We start from the raw sequence: 21,928 nt of genomic DNA, 5'->3' as shown, positions 1-21,928 counted from the left end.
CTCAGACTCTTATTTCCCCCTAATCCTGTCCCACCAACTGCAGCCAGAAAAGGAGTTTGGGTCAAGAATTTGGCAAATGGCCATCTCGCCACAGCTGCTGCATCCTACAGTATGAGGTTTCCTCAGAGACTTGGGCCCACATGTTTCATTCACTTTAGGGAATTTCAGGGGACCCAGGACACTTGATGTGGGAACTTCCTGAGTGCTAGCATTTCACAGAGATGTCCACCAGTAGGCCAGACATGCAGGTCAGATTCCACACCCCAACAGTTTGAACTAGTTGCTGGGAGACACAGAGGGGAGGTTTGGGAGTTTAACTTGAGGGGTGAGGGAGCCAGTATAGACAGCTCGATGGGAGAATACTATAAGGTTCCATGACAGAGTGATCTGGAAGAGTGCTCATTCCCCCCTGCAGTAAAGTCATGCTTTTGGAATAGGGCAGGTCCTCTGGCAGGGAAAGATCCCAGCCCATAGTGCCATAGCAAACAAGGATTCAGGTCCTTTTTCCACACGCAGTCCTCCTGGTCTGGAGAGCCTGTCCTGTCTTTCCTCCTAGAAACTCCCCTTAGCACCTAGAAAAACATATGAGCCCTTCTGGCTTTCAAAGCCTTCCAGGCTTATGCAGTCTAACCATGCTCTACTTTGCTCCTACACCCACCTTTGCCATGATGGAGATCAAACAACCTTCTAGGAACTACAGGACCCCTCTCAAAGCCTGGAAATGGAAATTCAAGTGCTCTGCCTAAGGGACTAGAACTTACGTTGGGCACAAAAATACCTCGTGAAAATTGGCTCTTCCAATTGGAAGAGCCAATGACAAGAAGAACTCTATAGGTTATTACTGCATCTACCAACGCAATCAAACAAGGCATGGCTGATTCCTTTATTATTATTATTTTTTATTGTTAAATCATAGCTGTGTACATTAGTGCAATCAAGGGGTACAATGTGCTGGTTTTATATACAATCTGAAATATTCTCATCAAACTGTTCAACATAGCCTTCATGGCATTTTCTTGGTTATTGTATGTAGACATTTGCATTCTGCCTTAGTAAGTTTCGCCTGTACCCATTCTAAGATGCACCATAGGTGTGGCCCCACCCTCCCTCCACCCTAACCTCCCCCCTCCCTTCCCCTTCCTTGGCCCTTTCCTCATAGTCTTGTGCTATAGTTGGGTTATAGCTTTCATGTGAAAGATAGAATTTAGCTTCATAGTAGAGCTGAGTACATTGGATACTTTTTCTTCCATTCCTGAGATACTTTACTAAGAAGAATATATTTCAGCTCTATCCATGTAAACATGAAAGAGGTAAAGTCTCCATCTTTCTTTAAAGCTGCATAATATTCCATGGTATACATGTACCACAATTTGCTGGTCCATTCGTGGGTCGATGGGCACTTGGGCTTCTTCCATGACTTAGCAATTATGAATTGGGCTGCAATAAACATTCTGGTACAGATGTCTTTGTTATATTGTGACTTTTGGTCTTCTGGGTATAAACCTAGTAAAGGAATTATAGGATCGAATGGCAGGTCTATTTTTAGGTCTTCTTTTTAGGTATTCTCCAAACATCCTTCCAGAAGGAATGTATTAGTGTGCCTTTCCACCAGCAGTGTAGAAGTGTGCCCTTTTCTCCACATCCACACCAACATCTCTGGTTTTGGGATTTTGTTATGTGGGCTACTCTTACTGGGGTTAGGTGATATCTCAAAGTAGTTTTGATTTGCATTTCTCTATGATTAAGGATGATGAGCTTTTTTTCATGTGTTTGTAGATCGTGCATCTGTCTTCTTTAGAGAAGTTTCTCTTCAAGTCCCTTGCCCACCTGAAATGGGATCACTTGTTCTTTCCTTGCTAATATGTTTGAGTTCTCTGTGAATTCTGGTTATTAGACCTTTATCAGAGGTATAACCTGCAAATATTTTCTCCCATTCTGAGGGCTGTCTGCTTGCTTTACTTACTATGTTTTTGGCTGTGCAGAAGCTTTTTAGTTTGATCAGGTCCCAGTAGTGTATTTTTGATACTGCTTCAATTGCCTGGGGAGTCCTCCTCATAAAATATTCACCCAGGCCAATTCCTTCAAGAGTTTTCCCTGCACTTTCTTCAAATTTAAATCTTTTATCCAGTGAGAGTCTATCTTAGTTAATGGTGAAAGGTGTGGGTCCAGTTTCAATCTTCTACAGGTTGCCAGCCAGTTCACCCAGCACCATTTGTTAAATAGGGAATCTTTTCCCCACTGAATGTTTTTTTATTCTTTTTTTTTATTGTTGGGGATTCATTGAGGGTATAATAAGCCAGGTTACACTGATTGCAATTGTTAGGTAAAGTCCCTCTTGCAATCATGTCTTGCCCCCATAAAGTGTGACACACACCAAGGCCCCACCCACCTCCCTCCTTCCCTCTTTCTGTTCCCCCCCATAACCATAATTGTCATTAATTGTCCTCATATCAAAATTGAGTACATAGGATTCATGCTTCTCCATTCTTGTGATGCTTTACTAAGAATAATATCTTCCACGTCCATCCAGGTTAATACGAAGGATGTAAAGTCTCCATTTTTTTAATGGCTGAATAGTATTCCATGGTATACATATACCACAGCTTGTTAATCCATTCCTGCGTTGGTGGGCATTTAGGCTGTTTCCACATTTTGGCGACTGTAAATTGAGGTGCAATAAACAGTCTAGTACAAGTGTCCTTATGATAAAAGGATTTCGTTCCTTCTGGGTAGATGCCCAGTAATGGGATTGCAGGATCAAATGGGAGGTCTAGCTTGAGTGCTTTGAGGATTCTCCATACTTCCTTCCAGAAAGGTTGTACTAGTTTGCAGTCCCACCAGCAGTGTAAAAGTGTTCCCTTCTCTCCACATCCACGCCAGCATCTGCAGTTTTGAGATTTTGTGATGTGGGCCATTCTCACTGGGGTTAGATGATATCTCAGGGTTGTTTTGATTTGCATTTCTCTAATATATAGAGATGATGAACATTTTTTCATGTGTTTGTTTGCCATTCGTCTGTCGTCTTTAGAGAAAGTTCTATTCATGTCTCTTGCCCATTGATATAAGGGATTGTTGGCTTTTTTCATGTGGATTAATTTGAGTTCTCTATAGATCCTAGTTATCAAGCTTTTGTCTGATTGAAAATATGCAAATATCCTTTCCCATTGTGTAGGTTGTCTCTTTGCTTTGGTTATTGTCTCCTTAGCTGTACAGAAGCTTTTCAGTTTAATGAAGTCCCATTTGTTTATTTTTGTTGTTGTTGCAATTGCCATGGCAGTCTTCTTCATGAAGTCTTTCCCCAGGCCAATATCTTCCAGTGTTTTTCCTATGCTTTCTTGGAGGGTTTTTATTGTTTCATGCCTTAAGTTTAAGTCCTTTATCCATCTTGAATCAATTTTTGTGAGTGGGGAAAGGTGTGGGTCCAGTTTCAGTCTTTTACATGTAGACATCCAGTTCTCCCAACACCATTTATTGAATAGGGAGTCTTTCCCCCAAGGTATGTTCTTGTTTGGTTTATCAAAGATTAGGTGGTTGTAAGATGTTAGTTTCATTTCTTGGTTTTCCATTCGATTCCAAGTGTCTATGTCTCTGTTTTTGTGCCAGTACCATGCTGTCTTGAGCACTATGGCTTTGTAGTACAGACTAAAATCTGGTATGCTGATGCCCCCAGCTTTATTTTTATTACAGAGAACTGCCTTAGCTATACGGGGTTTTTTCCAGTTCCATACAAAACGCAGAATCATTTTTTCCAAATCTTGAAAGTATGATGTTGGTATTTTGATAGGAATGGCATTGAATAGGTAGATTGCTTTGGGAAGTATGGACATTTTAACAATGTTGATTCTTCCCATCCATGAGCATGGTATGTTCTTCCATTTGTTAATATCCTCTGCTATTTCCTTTCTGAGGATTTCATAGTTTTCTTTATACAGGTCCTTCACCTCCTTCGTTAGGTATATTCCTAGGTATTTGATTTTCTTTGAGACTATGGTGAAGGGAGTTGTGTCCTTAATTAGCTTCTCATCTTGACTGTTATTGGTGTACACAAAGGCTACTGACTTGTGGACATTGATTTTATATCCTGAAACGTTACTGTATTTTTTGATGACTTCTAGGAGTCTTGTGGTTGAGTCTTTGGGGTTCTCTAAGTATAAGATCATGTCGTCAGCAAAGAGGGAGAGTTTGACCTCCTCTGCTCCCATTTGGATTCCCTTTATTTCCTTGTCTTGCCTAATTGTATTGGCTAGAACTTCCAGCACTATGTTGAATAGTAAAGGTGACAGAGGACAACCTTGTCTGGTTCCAGTTCTAAGAGGAAAAGCTTTCAGTTTTACTCCATTCAGTAAAATATTGGCTGTGGGTTTGTCATAGATAGCTTCAATCAGTTTTAGAAATGTGCCACCTATGCCTATACTCTTCAGAGTTCTAATTAGAAAAGGATGCTGGATTTTATCAAATGCTTTTTCTGCATCTATTGAGAGGATCATGTGATCTTTATTTTTGCCTCTGTTAATATGGTGGATACCGTTTATAGACTTGCGTATGTTAAACCAGCCTTGCATCCCTGGGATGAAGCCTACTTGATCATGATGAATGACTTTTTTGATGATAAGCTGTAATCTATTGGCTAGGATTTTGTTGAGAATTTTTGCGTCTATGTTCATGAGTGAGATTGGTCTGAAATTCTCCTTTTTGTTTGGGTCTTTTCCTGTTTTTGGTATCAGGGTGATGTTTGCTTCATAGAATGTGTTGGGGAAGATTCCTTCTTCCTCAATTTTCTGGAATAATTTCTGCAGTACAGGAATAAGCTCTTCCTTGAAGGTTTGATAGAATTCTGGAGTGAAGCCATCTGGACCAGGGCATTTTTTGGTTGGAAGCTTTTTTATTGTTTCTTTGATCTCAGTGCTTGAAATTGGTCTGTTCAGGAGCTCTATTTCTTCCTGGCTGAGTCTAGGGAGAGGGTGTGATTCCAAATATTGATCCATTTCTTTCACATTGTCAAATTTCTGGGCATAGAGTTTCTGGTAGTATTCAGAGATGATCTCTTGTATCTCTGTGGGATCAGTTGTTATTTCCCCTTTATCATTTCTGATTGAGGTTACTAGAGATTTTACTTTTCTATTCCTCGTTAGTCTGGCCAATGTTTTATCTATTTTATTTATTTTTTCAAAAAACCAACTCCTTGTTTCATTAATTTTCTGAATGATTCTTTTGTTTTCAATTTCATTGATCTCTGATTTGATTTTGGATATTTCTTTTCTTCTACTGAGTTTAGGCTTAGATTGTTCTTCTTTTTCCAATTCCATAAGATCTCTTGTGAGATTGTTGATGTGCTCTCTTTCAGTTTTTCGAATGTAGGCATCTAAAGTGATGAATTTTCCTCTCAAAACTGCTTTTGCAGTATCCCACAGGTTTTGGTAGCTTGTGTCTTCATTGTTGTTATGCTCAAGGAAGTTAATGATTTCCTGTTTTATTTCTTCCTGCACCCATCTGTTATTCAACAGAAGATTGTTTAGTTTCCATGCCTTTGGGTGGGGTCGAGCATTTTTGTTAGAGTTGAGTTCCACCTTTAGTGCCTTATGGTCTGAGAAGATACAAGGTAAAATTTCAATTCTTTTGATTCTGTTGATATTTGTTTTGTGTCCCAGGATATGATCAATTTTGGAGAATGTTCCATGGGGTGATGAGAAGAATGTATATTCTTTATCTTTGGGGTGGAGTGTTCTATATGCGTCTATCAAGCACAGTTGTTCTAGAGTCTCATTTAAGTCTCTTATATCCTTGTTTAATTTCTGTTTAGAGGATCTGTCCAGCTCTGTAAGAGGAGTGTTAAAGTCCCCTGTTATGATGGTATTATCAGATATCAGATTGCTCAGACTGAGTAAGGTCTGCTTCAAGAATCTGGGAGCATTTAAATTGGGTGCATAAATATTTAGAATTGAAATGTCTTCTTGTTGTATTTTTCCCTTCACCAATATAAAGTGACCATCTTTGTCTTCTTTGACTTTAGTTGCTTTAAATCCACATGTGTCTGAAAATAAGATTGCAACTCCTCTTTTCTTCTGAATTCCATTTGCCTGAAAAATTGTCTTCCAACCCTTGACTCGGAGCTTTAATTTGTCTTTTGAAGCCAGGTGTGTTTCTTGCAGACAGCAAATGGATGGCTTGTGTTTTTTAATCCAGTCAACCAATCTATGTCTCTTCAGTGGGGAATTCAAGCCATTAACATTTATTGAGATAATTGACAAGTGTGGTAGTATTCTATTCGTCTTATTTTGTGAGAGTCCATTGCTTAGTTTTATCTTTTGCATCAGTGTGGAGGTTAGGTTCTGTCCTTTAATTTCTGAGTTCTTACTTTGCTGCTGATCCATTGTGGTGGTCAGTGTGCAGAACAGGTTGAAGTATTTCCTGTAGAGCTGGTCTTGTTGTGGCGAATTTCCTCAATGTTTGTATATCCGTAAATGATTTGATTTCTCCGTCAATTTTGAAGCTTAGCTTAGCAGGGTACAGAATTCTGGCCTGAAAATTGTTCTGTTTAAGTAGATTAAAGGTAGATGACCATTGTCTTCTTGCTTGGAAAGTTTCATTAGAGAAGTCTGCGGTAACTCTGATGGATTTGCCCCTGTAGGTCAACTGGCGCTTACTCCTGGCAGCTTGCAGAATCTTTTCTTTTGTCTTGAGTTTGGACAGGTTCATCACAATGTGTCTTGGAGAAGCTCGGTTAGAGTTGAGGCGACCTGGGGTCCGATATCCCTCTGAAAGCAGTGTGTCAGAATCTTTGGTGATATTTGGGAAATTTTCTTTTATAATATTCTCTAGTATGGCTTCCATTCCTCTGGGGCATTCTTCTTCCCCTTCTGGAATTCCTATAACTCGTATGTTGGAACGCTTCATAAAGTCCCATAATTCTGACAGTGAACGTTCTGCTTTCTCTCTCTTCTTTTCTGCCTCTTTTACTATCTGAGTTATCTCAAAAACTTTGTCTTCTACCTCTGAAATTCTTTCTTCTGCATGGTCTAACCTGTTGCTGATACTTTCCATTGCATCTTTAAGTTCCCTGATTGACTGTTTCATTTCCTTCAGCTCTGCTATATCCTTTTTATATTCTTCATATCGTTCATCTCTTATTTGATTCTGTTTTTGAATTTCCTTTTGGTTATTTTCCACTTTATTAACAGTTTCCTTCATTGTTTCCATCATTTCCTTCATTGTTTTCAACATGTGTATTCTAAATTCCCTTTCTGTCATTCCTAACATTTCTGTATAGGTGGAATCCTCTGCAGTAGCTACCTCATGGTCCCTTGGCGGGGTAGTTCTGGACTGGTTCTTCATGTTGCCTGGAGTTTTCTGCTGATTCTTCCTCATGGGTGATTTCTTTTATCTGTTTACTTGCCCTAATTTTCCTTTCAATTCCTCTTGCTCTTTAAGTTCTTGTGCCTGTGGACTAAGGGTTACAGGACCAGAAGGGTGAGAAGGTTTAAGAGCAAAAAAGCGATGAAAGAAATGAGGACCGAGTGATAAGAAAAAAAAAAATGAAAAAAAAGAAAAATAGAGAAAGGAGAGTGGTTGGGTGAAAGGAATATTGACAAAAAGAAGAGAGGCACAGAAAGATGGAGACAGAGCAATATAGGTGTACAGTAGGGTACTTTGATACAACCTTAAAAAAAAAAAAAAACACCTTCTGGGGGTGCCAAGTGGGGTGGTTCCCTTGAGGTCAGCAGCTCTTTGCTAACCTGATCAGACACAGTACCCCACCTCCACCAAGTAGAGAGGAAAGACAAAAATGCTATAAATCAAACCAAAACAAGCAAACAGAAAACCTTACGGGATAAAATTGGCTGGAAAAACCAAATAATAGTGGTAGAAACACTAACAAAAATGAAGTTCTGATTATTGAAATAGGCAGCAATGGGAAATTATAATTAAACTAGAAAAATTGAGAAAGAAAAAGGGTCTGTATGGAAAAGGTTGAACTTAAAAAACAAAACAACAATCTAGAACGTCAAAATAAACAAAAAAAAAACCAAACCAAAAAAAAAAAAAAAAACCAAACAAACAAAAAAAAACACACACGCAGCCAAAAACAAAGCAGTATGTATATGGAATTGAATATTGTCTGGGCAACACGTGGTCTTCTGGGGTATGAGATGTTAATCACAGTTCTGATACGACTGGAGGCTGCTAGTTTCTCGAACCCCAGCAGGTAGACACCCTAAATCTCTCTTCAGCCCACTTAAAAGGCACTTTGAACTTGTTCACTTACTGAGCACAAGCTTTCTCAGGGAAGTGCTTGTTGCTGGAATCACTGCTGAAGTGGCTATCCATTTACCCTGTGTGTCAAAACTGGTCTCCCTCTGCCCCCGAGGGTTAGGGCTGCAAGGCGGCTCAGACCCCGCCCTTAGGCTACTTGGTCGCTGGGTTACCAGCTCCCACCCAATTCCAGCTCTGCGACCCTGAGGGCGGAGCTTGCCAGGGCAGATCGCTCACAATGTCTGCCTGTGACCCAGAGCCAAACTCTATTAGCTCCGTCTGGCTCAGCGGCTCAGACTGGGGCCCTAGACAAAGGCCAAAGTTCTCCGCACTCCCGCTCAGGCTCTCCCCAAGGCAGTTCAGCTGAGTGCCAAGTCCAAAGACACCAAAACAGTTCACAGGTAAGGCCTTTCTGGTTTGCAGTCTCGCTGCTACTGAACTTACAGTTGCGGGCGGGTTTAGGCGGATTGAACACACGCAACCACTTGCCGGTTTTCCACTGTTTTAGTCCTCCTCTTGGGGTCCAGAAGTCTCTCGCTGACTCCCTGTATCCTCTCAGGGGTGATGATAGGCAGATCCCACCAGCCAGAGATGCCTGGAGTCCTATATCCCCAGACTCACGGTGCCCAGATGCAAGGAAGCTGTTACTCGGCTGCCATCTTGCTCCACCTCTCTCCCCACTGAATGTTTTTAATTGGCTTGTCAAAGATCAAATAACATAAGTAGCTGGATTCATCTCTTGGTTCTCTATTCTGTTCCAGAAATCTACTTCTCTGTTTTTGTGCCAATACCATGCTGTTTTGATCACTATTGATTTATAGTACAGTCTCAGGTCTGGTAGTGTGATTCCTCCTGCTTTGTTTTTATTGCTCAGTAATGTTTTGGCTATTCAAGGATTTTTCTGATTCCATATAAAACAAAGTACTATTTTTTCAAGATCTTTAAAATATGACAATGGAGCTTTAATAGGAATTGCATTAAAATTACATATTGCTTTGGGTAGTATAGACATTTTAATAATTTTGATTCTTCCCAGCCATGAGCATGGTATGTTTTTCCATTTGTTAACATCTTCAGCTATTTCTTTTCTTAAAGTTTCCTTGTTCTCTTTGTAGAGATCTTTCACATTCTTTGTTAGGTATACTCCCAAATATTTCATCTTCTTTGGCACTACTGTGAAAGGAATAAAGTCCTTGATTGTTTTTTCGGCTTGGTTATTGTTGGTATATATAAAGGCTACAGATTTATGGGTGTTGATTTTGTAGCCTGAGACATTGCTGTATTCCTTGATCACTTCTAAAAGTTTTGTAGTAGTATCCCTAGTGTTTTCCAGATGTACGATCATATCATCTGCGAAGAGTGAAAGTTTGATCTCTTCTGACCCTATGTGAATACCGTTGATCGCCTTTTCTTTCCTAATTGCCATGGCTAAAACTTCCATTACAATATTAAAGAGCAATGGAGACAACGGGCAGCCTTGCCTGGTCCTGATCTAAGTGGAAATGATTTCAATTTAACTCCATTCAATACAATATTGGCTGTGCGTTTGCTGTAGATGGCCTCTATTAGTTTAAGAAATGTCCCTTCTATACCAATTTTCTTAAGTGTTCTGATCACGAAGGGATGCTGGATATTATCAAAAGCTTTTTATGCATCAATTGAAAGAATTATATGGTCCTTATTTTTTAGTTTGTTTATGTGCTGAATTACATTTATAGATTTGCGTATATTGAACCAGCCTTGAGACCCTGGGATAAATCCCACTTGATCATGGTGTATAATTTTTTTGATGTGTTGTTGGATTCTGTTTGTCAGGATCTTATTGAGAATTTTAGCATCAATATTCATTAGTGATATTGGTCTATAATTTTCTTTTCTTGTTGGGTCTTTCCCTGGTTGGGGGATCAAGGTGATGTTTGCTTTGTAGAATGTGTTGGGTAATAGTCCTTCTTTTTCTATATTTTGGAAGAGGTTTAGTAATATAGGTACTAGCTCTTCTTTAAAGGTTTGGTAGAATTCTGACGTAAAACCATCTGGTCCTGGGATTTTCTTTTTAGGGAGATTTTGTATAGTTGATGCTATTTCAGAACTTGATATAGGCCTGTTCAACATTTCCACTTCGTTGTGGCTAAGTCTTGGTAGGTGGCGTACTTCCAGGTATTGGTCGATTTCTTTCAGATTTTCATATTTCTAAGAGTAAAGTTTCTTGTAGTATTCATTAAGGATTTTTTGAATTCCTGAGGGATCTGTTGTTATTTCATCATTACCATTTCTGATTGATGAAATTAGAGATTTTACTCTTTTTTTCCTGGTTAGGTTGGCCAAAGTTTTATCTAGTTTATTGATCTTTTCAAAAAACCAACTTTTGGATTTATTGATCTGTTGTATAATTATTTTGTTTTCAATTTCATTTAATTCTGCTCTGATTTTGGTTATTTCTTTTCTTCTGCCAGGTTTGGGGTTGGAGTGTTCTTCCTTCTCCAGTTCCTTGAGATGTCCTGTTAAGTTATTAACTTCCTCTCTTTCTGTTTTCTTGAGGAAGGCTTGTAGTGGTATAAATTTCCCTCTTAGTACTGCCTTTGCAGTATCCCAGAGGTTCTGGTAATTCATGTCTTGATTGTTGTTTTGTTCCAAAAATTTGGTGATTTCCTTCTTAATCTTGTCTATAACCCATGTGTCCTTCAGCATAAGGTTGTTTAGCTTCCATGTTTTTGTATGGGTATGCAGGTTCCTGTTGTTATTTAGTTCAACTTTTATTCCATGATGGTCTGAGAAGATGCAAGGAATAATTTCTATTTTTTTTAATTTGCTGAGGTTAGATTTGTGGCCTAGGATGTGGTCGATTGTGGAGTATATTCCATGGGCTGATGAGAAGAATGTGTATTCAGTTTTGTTGGGATGAAATGTTCTGTAGATGTCTGTTAAGTCCAGATGTTGAATGGTTAAGTTTAAATCTAAAATATCTTTGCTTACCTTCTTTTTGAAGGATCTATCCAGGACTGCTAAAGGGGTGTTAAAATCTCCAACTACTATGGAACTGGAGGAAATCAAGTTGCTCATGTCCGTTAGAGTTTCTCTTATAAATTGAGGTGCATTCTGGTTGGGTGCATAAATATTAATAATTGAAATCTCATCATATTGAGTATTACCTTTAACAAATATGAAGTGTCCATCCTTATCCTTCCTTATTTTGGAAGGTTTAAAGCCTATTGCATCTGCGAATAAGATTGCCTGCTTTTTCTGCTTTCCATTTTCCTGGAGTATAGATGACCATCCCTTCACCTTGAGTTTATATTTGTCTTTTAATGTAAGATGCGATTCTTGTATGCAGCAGATATCTGGCTTGAGTTATTGTACCCAGTCAGCCAACCTGTGCCTCTTTAGAGGACAATTTAAACCATTCACATTAATTGACAATATTGATAAGCCTTTTGAGAGTCCAGTGGACATTTTTAATCCTTTTGCAACTGTGGAAGGTGGAATTTGATCAAAATTTTCTGGGTGGGTTTACTTTTGTGGTGGAGGATTACACTGGTCTTTATGGAGAATAGTTCTGAGAATATCCTGGACAGCTGGTTTAGTTATAGCAAATTTCTTCAACATGTGAATGTCATTGAAGTATTTAATTTCTCCGTCATAAATGAAACTCAGTTTAGCTGGGTACAGGATCCTGGGTTGAAAGTTATTTTGTTTTAGGAGATTAAAAGTTGATGATCATCCTGTTCTAGCTTGAAAGGTTTCAGCAGAGAGATCTGCATTTATTCTAATATTCTTCCCCTTGTAGGTGATGGTTTTATCTGGCTGCTTTCAGAATTTTCTCCTTCATATTAACTTTAGTGAAATTGATTATGATGTGTCTGGGGGATGTCTTATTTGGGTTGAGTTGTGCTGGAGTTCTGAAACTGTCTGCTATCTGAATATCAGAATCTCTTGGCATGTCTGGAAAGTTCTCCTTCATAATCTCATGGAGAAGAGACTCTGTGCCTTGTGAAGCCACTTTGTCACTTTCGGGGATCCCTATAAGACTAATATTGGTTTTCTTCGAATTATCCCAGAGCTCTCTGAGAGAGTGATCTGTTTTTGCCCTCCATTTCTCTTCCTCTCTGAGAGTTTGGGAGTGTTTGAAAGCTTTGTCTTCAATGTCAGAAACCCTTTCTTCTGCTTGCTCCATTCTGTTACTGAGGGATTCTACTGTTCCTCAGGTCTTTGAGGGCTGCAACTTCTTGTCTCAATGTGTCAAAATCTTTGGTCATTTGGTCTTTGAATTCGTTGAATTCTTGAGATATCTTTTGGGTTACTGCTTGGAATTCTAATTCAATCTTATTGGCTATCCAGATTCTCAATTCGATTTCTGACATCTCAGCTATTTGTTTGTGCATGGTATCTTGTGCTTTGTCTGTCCCATTGATCCTTAGGGGAGTTGATCTACTTTGATTATTCATATTGCCAGAGTTTTTCTATTGATTTCACCTCATGATTGTTTTTCACCGTTTCCTAGGCCGTCCTTAGAGTGGGGAGGTGTCTCTCCAAGATTAGACCCCAGCAGGATCACTCTATTGTTGCTGGATCTTTGTACGGAGTGACCCTGTGTAGTTCCTCTGGGGCTGCCCCAGCCAGGGAGTTCTGGTTGTGGAAGCAGCTCCAGAGTGTGACACACCCGGATCCATCTAGGGCGGGAGGTGGTGTGCACGGTTCTGGGAGTGCCTGGCACCCAGTGACTTTGGCACAAAGAGCCCAAGGCTCCAGCTCCGTCTCTGGCTGGGAGAAGGGCTCTGTGCAGAGGCAAGCAGAGTTCTGGAGGGCATGCGGCTACCAGAGTCCCTGGCCAGACACGCAGGCCAGTGTGGAGGCAGGGAGGGTACAGGACAGAGGACGCAGGGTTGTGCAGCTCCCGCAGTTCCTGGTCAGGGCATGCAGAGGCCCGGTGGGCACGGGTTGTGGGTCAGGGGTTGCAGCGCAGCTCTTACGGAGGTCCGGGCAGCACCAAGCCCAGGAGTTTGAGGTTGCTATGAGCTGTGATGCCACGGCATTCTACCCAGGGCAACAGCCTGAGGCTCCATTGTGCCCATACTGATCTCACTCTGCCCCTGAGGGTTAAGGCTGTGAGGCAGCTCAGTCCCCGCCTTTAGGCTGCTCAGTCACTAGGTTACTAGCTCCCACCCGATCCTTGCTTTGCGACCCTGAGGGTGGAGCTTGCCGGAGCAGTTCTCTCACAATGGCTCCCTACGGCCCATAGCTGAACACTATTAGCTCTGTCTGGCTCAGCGGCTCAGTCTGGGGCCCTAGACAATGCCCAAAGTTCTCCGTATTCCTGCTCAAACTCTCCCCAAGGCAATTCAACTTAGATCCAAGTCCAAAAACACCGAAACAGTTCACAGATAAGGCCTTTCCAGTTTGCAGTCTCACTGCTGCTTGTACTTACAGTTGCCAGCGGGATTAGATCGATCGAACACATGCAATCACTTGCCAGTTTTCCACTGTTTTTGTCCTCCTCTTGGGGTCCAGAAGTCCCTTGCTGATTCCCTGTATCCTCAAAGGGATGATTATAGGCAGATCTCACCAGCCAGAGATGCCTGGAGTCTTATCTCCCCAAACTCATCATGCCTAGTTGCAGGGAAACTGTTACTCAGCTGCCATCTTGCTCCACCCCTGGCATGGCTGATTCTAATTCACAAGTTCCACTCAACATGTTGGAATGGGGGACCCAATACTATTTACACTGCTGGAAAGAGGTGAAGACAGAAGGACAGAGGTAACATGAGTGGACACTGTTTATTAGGAGAGAAACAAAGATTATAGGCAGCTCAAACTATGAGGGGTCATTTTTTTCCACAGCAGAACTCCGAGCTTATCTGATAAGGGAGTTGCTCAGAGTCTGTGCAGAGATAATCCACTACAGAGCAGATAGAGCAGACATCTGGTGCCTGCAAATCTCAGTCTTTTGCAACTAGTGTCATCCTGATCATTCTGGTGCATCAAGAAGGTCAGCTCAGGACCCACCAACCAGCATCACCCCTGCCAGGCTGGGGAAGGAACAGATGTTCCACAGTATTGAGCTCTGTGCCTAGGGGCTGAGCATGCCTCTTCCCCAGTGGGGAAGCTGAATAGAGGGGAAGCTTCAGATGCCATATGCATCACTTGGGATGCCTCAGGTGACTGCCTCTTGGGTCCTAGGTGTGGGGGCAGAACCTTGGCTGACCAGCATCTCTGGCCCACATAAATGGAAAATGTGCCACTGACAAAACCCCCTATCTGAGCGACTGAGCATTAGCAGTCCCCATGCTGGAAAATGCCCCCCATTTTGGTGGCTCTGGCCCCCACAATTCTGAAAGCTACCTCTGACAATCTCACTGTGTCTAAGTCTGTGGCTCTGCCACTGTAGCTGCATGGCCCCTTCTGGGACTGCAGCCCCACCACTAAGGCTTCAAAGTTGTGTCTAGACTCCAGGACCTCACTAATGAATATCCACCACTACCATAGGACCATCAGAACTTCCCTGAGGCTCAGCACTTCACTCCAGAACACCCTTATGAGCACTGAGCAGCTCTCACTCCTAGACTTGGTTCAAGTGCATTTTCAGCAAAGGTGTCATGCATTATTATTAACCTATGGCTGAGAGAAGAAAGGCCATATGAGAAGAAATTAGCAAAAGAACCCTGGCAACATTAAAGAACAAAATACTGGCTTGGTTCCCATAGCTCAGCAGCTACAGTGCCAGCCACATACACCGGAGCTGGTGGGTTCAAACCCAGCCTGGACCTGACAAACAATAGCTGGACATTGTGGTGGGTGCCTGCAGTCCCAGCTATTTGGGAAGCAAGAGAATCACTTAAGCTCAAGAGTTTGAAGTTGCGTGACCTGTGATGTAACAGCACTCTACTGAGAGTGATAAAGTGAGACTCTGTCTCTAAAAATATATATATGTATGTATATATAATATTTATAGCAGCAGAAAGTTTATAAAAGAGGGTCTAACACATACTGATCCAGGATAAGGTAGTTTAATGGGAATTCTACAGTCATTTTAAATATCACATAAATCCATGGTTTTACCTCAACAATATTACAATGTAAGTACTAGTTCCAAATAAATTATGAAAATAAAATGGAACATTGGTACCCAAAACTTCCAATTGTTGTACAAAGTACACTTTTACAGGAATATCTCAAATCTGCCTCACACATAGAAATATGTAAGATATAATACTAGAAAGCAAATCTTAATTAATTATTAAAAACAATATATAATGTTAAAATTCAGTTACTCTCAGAATTATAGAGTAATTCATTTAGTATTAGGACAGTTAATTATAAGCTTCATTATTTTCATAAATAGAAATAAAACTATACAAAATTTTCCACGTGAGGTGGCCTCTGTGGCTCAGTGAGTAGGGTGCCAGCCCCACATACCAAGGGTGGCAGGTTCAAACACAACCTGCCAAACTGCAACAAAAAAATAGCTGGGTTTTGGGTCATGCACCTGTAGTCCCACCTACTTGGGAGGTTGAGGCAAGAGAATCACCTAAGCCCAAGAGCTGGAAGGTGCTGTGAGCTGTGACACCACAACACTCTACTGAGGACAACAAAGTGAGACTCTGTCTCAAAAAAAAAAAAATCCACTTAGCAGAATTTAACTTGCATTACTGATCATTTAAAATAATCAAAACTAGGTATTAATAGATCTTTTCAAATTTGACAGAATGGTCTTTTTCATACTCATGGAAAACATGAAGGACATTCCTAGTATTTTCAGAAACAATACTAAATGCACAATACATATGTATTACTTACAGTATTCATTAAATTTGCATTGAGCTTTATCCAAGGCATTTGAAAATCACAGAAAATATAAAAACAAATATGTAAGACTTAATTTGCATATGATGTAATTATATATCTGGAAACAAAAAGTAATTGGTAAAAAAACCTAACACAGAAAATAGTTCAGTAACAAATACAAAATAACATTAATACATATAAACATTAGCCTTTCTATGTGTAATTCACAATCATTAACAAATGAAGTATGAGAAGGATACAACAAAAATTATAATATAAAGTAAATTTTTAGATGTAAAACAAAATGACCCAAGAACAAGTCTAATTTAAAAAGTGCAAAGTAGGCTGGGTGCCCATAGCTTAGTGGTTAGGGGGCCAGCCACATGCTCCAGGGCTGGTGGGTTCCAACTTTAGCCGGGCAGTTGCTGTTGTTGCAGTTTGGCAGGGGCTGGGTTTGAACCAGGCACCCCCAGCATATGGGGCTGGCGCCCTACCCACTGAGCAACAGGCGCCACCCTCTTTGTTTTCTTTCTGAGACAGAGCCTCAAGCTGTCACCCTGGGTAGAGTGCCATGTCATCACAGTTTGCAGCAACCTCCAACTCCTGGGCTTAAGCAATTCTTTTGCCTCAGCCTCCCAAGTAGCTGGGCCTACAGGCTCCTGTCACAACACCTGGCTATTTTTTGGTTGTAGTTGTCGTTGTTTGGCAGGCTCAGGCTGGATTCGAACCCATCAGCTCTGGTGTATGCGGCTGGTGCCTTAGCTACTTGAGGTATAGGTGCCGAGCCTAAAACATATTAAATATTCTATAATTAAATCAGTGTGGCATTAAAAAAAAAATCAGTGTGGCATTGATGCAAAAATAGACAATCAGACTGGTAAAGCATTTGATTCAGAAATCTGCCAAAATGCATAAAACAAGTAACACAATAAAAACATCAGAGGAAGAACCTTTATCAATACTTAATGTTTGAGAACTGAATGTTTCTATACAAAAGATAAAAATAGATTTATTCTTCATGTGATACAGTATAAAGGACAAATAAAGGAGAAATATAAATGGTAAAATGCTGAAAACATATAAATTGTAGGAAAAAGCACTGGTAAATATTTCTACAAGCTGTGAGAATAAATTTTGCCTGTGACTCAAACCAAGAATGATAAAATGCAGTTTTTGTTTTTGTTTTTTTATTGTTTTTTTCTTCTTTTGAGAGAGTTTCACAATGTCACCCTCAGTAGAGTGCTATTGTGTCACAGTTCACAGCAACCTCAAAATCTTGGGCTTAAGTGATTCTCTTGCCTTAGCCTCTCAAGTAGCTGGGACTACAGGTGCCCGCCACAATGCCCAGCTACTTTTTTGTTGTGGTTATCATTGTTGTTTGGCAGGCCCGAGCCTGGTTTGAACCTTCCAGCCTTGTTCTATGTGGCCAGCACCTTAACTGCTGAGCTATGGGTGCTGACCCAGAAAATGAAGTTTTTAACAGACAAATAAGAATTGCTAGACTTAAAAACCTGTTATTTTGCAACCCTTTGTGAAATAAATGAAATTAGAAAAATAGTAATCATTAAATGATAAGCAATTATATGTCACAAACAGGCATTTCCTGAATTTACTGATCAACCTTAATATAACCCAAAGTGGGGCTGGACATGGTAGCTTGTGCCTGCAATGCTAGCACTCTGGGAAGCTGAGGTGGTGGATTGCTTGAGCTCAGGAGTTGGAGACCAGCCTGAGCAAGAGTGACACCCTGTCTCTAAAAGTAGTTGGGCGTTGTGGCGGGTGCCTGTAGTTCTAACTACTTGGGAGGCTGAGGCAAGACAATCACTTGAGCCCAAGAGTTTGAAGCTGCTGTGAGCTGTGATGCCACAAAACTCTACTGAGGGTGACAAAGTGCTGAAGGAAGAGAATATATATATATATATGTGTGTGTGTGTGTGTATATATAAAACCCAAAGTGGGAAAATTATACATATGTATCCAAATGTGCTGTCTTAATAGGGATATTCTGGAAGCTTAAAATAAAGGGTGGCTTGGAAAGATGTAGTATCAAAATATGTCAAAAATATGATATTGATCACATATAAAATAATAATTTTGGATATATTGATTTAAATAAAGTATTACAATCATTTTCACTTTTTCTTCTTTCTTGTTCCTTATACAAAATTTAAAATGACACACTTGACTTCTACTTAAGTTCTATTATGCATTGCTGCCTGAGACAATTGCCTCCCTTTTCAAAATTCAAGCTGCCACCAGGCCGGTGGCTCCCGCCTGTAATCCTAGAACTCTGGGAGGCCCAGGTGGGTTGATTGCCTGAGCTCATGAGTTTGAGACCAGCCTGACCTAGGGGAGACCTTGTCTCTAAAAAATGTTGTGGCAGGCCCCTAGTCCCAGCTACTCCGGAGGCTGAGGCAAGAGAATCGCTTAAGCCCAAGAGTTTCAGGTTGCTGTGAGCTGTGATGTGACGATACTCTACTGACAGCGACAGAGACTATGTCTCAAAAACAAAAACAAAAACCTCAAGCTGCTTCCTCAAAGACAGGAAGCAGTTAAGTTTTTAAATCTGAATTATTTATTTTAGAGACAGGGTTTTGTTCTGCTGCCCAGCCTGGAGTGCTGTAGCCTCATCGTATTTCATCATAGCCTCCCAGGCGCCCTCAAACTTTTTAAACAGGGTGCCAATTCACTGTCCCTCAGACAGTTGTAGGGCTGGACTATAGTTTACAAAAAAAAAAAAACAAAAAAAAACTATGAACAAATTCCTATGCACACTGCACATATCTTATTTTGAAGTAAAAAAAAAAAACAAAACCGGGAACAAATATAATCACACGGCCTCATGTGGCCCCCAGCCGCAGTTTGAAGACCCCTGCAACTCCTGAGCTCAAGTGATCCTCCTTCTTCAGCCTCCTGAGTAGCTGAGACTACAGGCATGCCCCATCGTCTGGTTATTTTTGTTTGCTTATTAATTTTATTTGTAGGAATGGGGGTCTCAGTTATGTTCCCAGATTGGTGTCAAGCTCCTGGCCGCAAAGTACTTCTCTTGCCTTGGCCTCTCAAAGTGCTGGCCCAAATTTGAAATTTTGAAGTGTTTATCATTGTGGTTTCCAATTTTGAATCTTATAATATTATTCGTAATGGGCATAACGTTATATATGAGGGTAAATATGAACGACCTCCAGGCAATGCCATGTTGTTGCCTTAAATTTGCGAGACGCCATAACGAGTAGCTCAGAGGATTTCGGGGCGGGTCTGAGGCCTCATCCAATCAGAAGCCTTTGCTGGGACCTTTCAATCAGGCTTGCAGAGGAAGCGGAAGAGGTGGCTTCTATCATCTGCCACCACCCTTTTCTCCCGCGTCAGCCTCCTGAGATCAAACCGTGCTTGCTCTTCCTTCTCCTTGGCTCTGGAAGGTCCCGGTCTCTCTCCCGCACCCTCTGTACCTGATCGCAGGTACTGCAAGATCTGTAAGGGCGATGCCGGGACTACGTGGAAGCCGGAAAGTGGTGTGTGTGGGGGGCTGGTTACCATGGGCGGGGGGCGGGGGGGTACCGGCTGGAACTGGCTGTAGTGGGTCCAGGCGTCTCTACGAAAACTCCGAGTCTGGAAACTGTTCCCCAGTAATGCTGCTGGGGTCTGGCGCCCCTCGGGCCACAGGGTGGGGGCCAGAAGCGCAGCCAGGACCCTGGGTGAACTGCCCTGTCCTTCCGTGACTCCCACAGCCAGAGCCCTCTCCGGGCCCGCAGACTCACGTCCTCCCGATCATGTTCTGTAAAGACGTGGGGATTCTGAGGCGAGAATCCCAACGCAGTGGCAGGCGCTGTGGGATCTCTGTCTTTTCTCCTGTTACAATTAAACTAAGGCACCACTAAAACATTGGTTTATTAGAATAAATAATCATTTTTAATTTTTTTTTTTTTTTGAGACAGTCTCACTATATCTCCTGGGTAGGGTGCAGGGGCATCACAGCTCACAGCAACCTCAAACTCTTGGGCTTAAGCGATTCTCTTGCCTCAGCCTCCCAAGTAGCTGGGACTACAGGCGCCTACCACAAAGCCCTGCTATTTTTTTTTTTTCAATTGTCATTGTTGTTTCAGCTGGCCTGGGCTGGGTTCGAACCGGCCACCCTTAGTATATGTGGCTAGCTCCCTACCCACTGAGCTACCGGCGCCGCCCTACAGTTTGGTTTATACATTTCAGGGAGACAGGAATTACAGGTAAAGTCATAAATCAATATGTGGAAGACATACATTGGTTTCCCCCCAAAAGGTGGGATATCTCAAAGTGGGGGCTTACCGATTATAGGTAGGTTTAAAGATTCTTCAGCTCTCAGTTGGCTGAGTTAGGCTTTATCTAATAGACCAAGAGTCACCAAAAAGGAATGCCGAGATAACGGTGTTTTAGTCAGACACTTACTCCTGGACATATGCTTAGACTGAAATGGTTTGCGTATATTGAGAACCTGTAGATATATCTTGTATAGCGTTAGGCCTGTTAATGGGTCATAAAGGATATCCCTAAGAAGGCAGGAGGACATCATGAAGCATGTCTGATGTTTCTCTCACAGCAACTCAGTTTTAGGGGATCCCTTTGGCCAAGGAGAGGGTCCAGTTGGTCAGTCGCTGGGGGTGGGGTGAGAGGAGCCTTAATATTTTATTTTAGTTCACAGTGGATATCTTCTGGTTAATTGTAATTTGTAGTTGGTTGAGCATAACTTTTGTTTCTCTCTAACTTACAAACATGGATTTGAGTTAGGTTTCAGTATTTTTAGGTAGGAAATCAGAGCGCAACAGTCAGTGCAGTCTGATTCCCAACTAGTTATGTTAGTACTCCCCAGAAGACTTGTTTTTCCCTACATTTTCCAAATGAATGGAGAACAGAATCTCAAATCTACCAATTCTATATCATAACTCCACTAGGGGTTGCAGTAAAATCCTAAATTTCTAGTTTTTGTTCCACATTCTCAAATGTCAACTTTCACTCACCAATTCACATTATCTACTATTTGTCCTTTATTGTACTTTACAAAAAGATAGAATATTTTATCATTTTTCACAGAGCAGTGGGTTTTTTGAAAATATTTGTTTTTGACAATTTCACGTAAGAGAAAATCAGAGAATATTCACTTGATACTCTGCTTTTTTTGCCTTTTTTTTTTTTTTGAGACAGTGTCTCTTTATGTGGCCTTTGGTAGAGTACTGTGGCGTCACAGCTCACAGCAATCTCAAACCTTGGACTTAAGCGATTCTCTTTCCTCAGACTTCCAAGTAGCTGGAACTACAGGTGCCCGCCACAGCGCCTGGCTATTTTTTGGTTGTAGTTGTCATTGTTGTTTGGTGGACCTGAGATGGATTCAAACTCGCCAGCTCCAGTGTATATGGCTTGTGCCCTAGTCACTGAGCTACAGGTGCCGAGCCATCTTCTTGTGGTTTTGATTTGCATTTCCGTGATAATTACAGACATTGAGCACTTTTATACATGTTTCCCATTAGACTATCTGCATAAGAAAAGATTCTGTTCATGTCTTTTGGCCATCTTTTAATGGGGTTGCTTAGTTTTTTTTCCTTGCTGATTTTCTTGAGTTCTTTGTAGATTCTGGTTATCAGCCCTTTATCAAATGTACAGCATACAAATATTTTCTCCCACACAGTAGGCTAGGTATGTGCTCTATTGGTTGTGTCCCTGGCCTTACAGAAAATTTTAATTTGATTGGATCCCATTTATTTATTTTTATTTTGTCTTGGGTTTAAGTTTAGTATACATTGTAAATTAATTTTTCTGAGTGGTGAGAGACGTGTACCCTGTTTCAGTCTTTTGCATGTGGCCATCCACTTTTCTTTTTTATTTATTTATTTATTTATTTATTATTAAATCATAGCTGTGTACATTAATGCAA

At 41.0% G+C, this 21,928-nt stretch overlaps 1 long non-coding RNA gene across 1 annotated transcript in view; it reads left to right on the top strand.

The window, feature by feature from the left end:
• The first annotated feature begins 19,370 nt into the window (after positions 1 to 19,370).
• LOC128572290 (uncharacterized) overlaps positions 19,371 to 21,928 on the top strand; it is a 35,826-nt gene continuing 33,268 nt past the window's right edge. Inside the window, exon 1 of the long non-coding RNA XR_008376158.1 lies at positions 19,371 to 19,538. This is a non-coding gene — a long non-coding RNA (uncharacterized LOC128572290). The remainder of the gene's footprint in view (positions 19,539 to 21,928) is intronic.

This window comes from Nycticebus coucang, chromosome 20 (assembly GCF_027406575.1).
Source record: "Nycticebus coucang isolate mNycCou1 chromosome 20, mNycCou1.pri, whole genome shotgun sequence".
Classification (NCBI taxonomy): domain Eukaryota; kingdom Metazoa; phylum Chordata; class Mammalia; order Primates; family Lorisidae; genus Nycticebus; species Nycticebus coucang.
This window is presented reverse-complemented; position numbering and strand designations above follow the sequence as displayed.